Consider the following 645-nt stretch of genomic DNA (forward strand, 5'->3'; position numbering starts at 1 on the left):
GCCATTCGGCCCTTCGAGCCTGCACCGCCACTCAATACGATCATGGCTGATCATCCAACTCAGTATCCTGTACCTGCCTTCTCTCCATACCCCCTGATCCCCTTAGCCACAAGGGCCACATCTAACTCCCTCTTAAATATAGCCAATGAAGTGGCCTCGACTACCCTCTGTGGCAGAGAGTTCCAGAGATTCACCACTCTCTGTGTGAAAAAAGTTCTTCTCATCTCGGTTTTAAAGGATTTCCCCCTTATCCTTAAGCTGTGACCCCTTGTCCTGGACTTCCCCAACATCGGGAACAATCTTCCTGCATCTAGCCTGTCCAACCCCTTAAGAATTTTGTAAGTTTCTATAAGATCCCCTCTCAATCTTCTAAATTCTAGAGAGTATAAACCAAGTCTATCCAGTCTTTCTTCATAAGACAGTCCTGACATCTCAGGAATCAGTCTGGTGAACCGTCTCTGAACTCCCTCTATGGCAATAATGTCCTTCCTCAGATTTGGAGACCAAAACTGTACGCAATACTCCAGGTGTGGTCTCACCAAGACCCTGTACAACTGCAGTAGAACCTCTCTGCTCCTATACTCAAATCCTTTTGCAATGAAAGCTAACATATATCTCGCTGGCGGTGAGAATAGCGGTTATCCC

This window comes from Leucoraja erinacea, unplaced genomic scaffold, assembly GCF_028641065.1.
Source record: "Leucoraja erinacea ecotype New England unplaced genomic scaffold, Leri_hhj_1 Leri_372S, whole genome shotgun sequence".
NCBI classification, from domain to species: Eukaryota; Metazoa; Chordata; class Chondrichthyes; order Rajiformes; family Rajidae; genus Leucoraja; species Leucoraja erinaceus.